The sequence below is a fragment of the Penaeus monodon genome, chromosome 33 (assembly GCF_015228065.2).
Source record: "Penaeus monodon isolate SGIC_2016 chromosome 33, NSTDA_Pmon_1, whole genome shotgun sequence".
Taxonomy (NCBI): Eukaryota; Metazoa; Arthropoda; class Malacostraca; order Decapoda; family Penaeidae; genus Penaeus; species Penaeus monodon.
In genome coordinates, this window is record NC_051418.1 from 30,140,404 (window position 1) to 30,141,071 (window position 668).

Here is a 668-nt window from a genome sequence, read left to right on the forward strand (position 1 = left end):
ATTGTTGGGAACGAGTTAGCAGTACCAGCAGTAACAAAATTTATTATATCTCGAAATATAACAATGCTTATTTGTTTCTGATTACTTAGCCATCGCGAGCCTGTTTCTGACGCTTATTGATTTCATGCTATGCAATAACCTGCTACAGAACTGCTTTGTATAGTAGTATATTGTTGGTATGGTACAATAACAGGGGTCTACAGACGTTTTTAAACCGTTGCCCACTTCTGGCATTCCAAATGACCTAAAGATATAGCATAGGAGTTGAAAAAAATCTCAGTACGACACACTTATAAAATGTGTCGGCAGTTGACAGTTGTTCGGGAATCATTTAAATGAATTTACTCAACTATACAGTAAGCACTTTCATCGTGAAAAGAGGCAAATTTAAACAAAGCTAATCTGGACTAATTAACAACCGTACGAAAGCCAGAAGCTAATGAAACGGCTGCAGCTGTTTCTTGTCATAGGCATTCGCGGCTCACTCGAGTAGGACAAGATATCGTTACGGGCCGAGGTACTTTCAGTCGTCGCCGATGTACAAACGTGATGGTTTAGCAAGCACGATGCATAAATAAATCGACTTAGGGGACTTTTTGTCTTTTCAAGTCAAAAATACTACATTCAAACTTAAAAAATAAGCACTATTACATTTCACTGATCAGGAA

The 668-nt window shown here is 38.0% G+C and overlaps 1 protein-coding gene across 1 annotated transcript in view; it reads left to right on the plus strand.

The window, feature by feature from the left end:
- The window catches only part of LOC119594360 (protein O-linked-mannose beta-1,2-N-acetylglucosaminyltransferase 1-like), a gene marked incomplete in the record, with an annotated part of 135,567 nt that overhangs the window by 131,031 nt on the left and 3,868 nt on the right, over positions 1-668 (plus strand).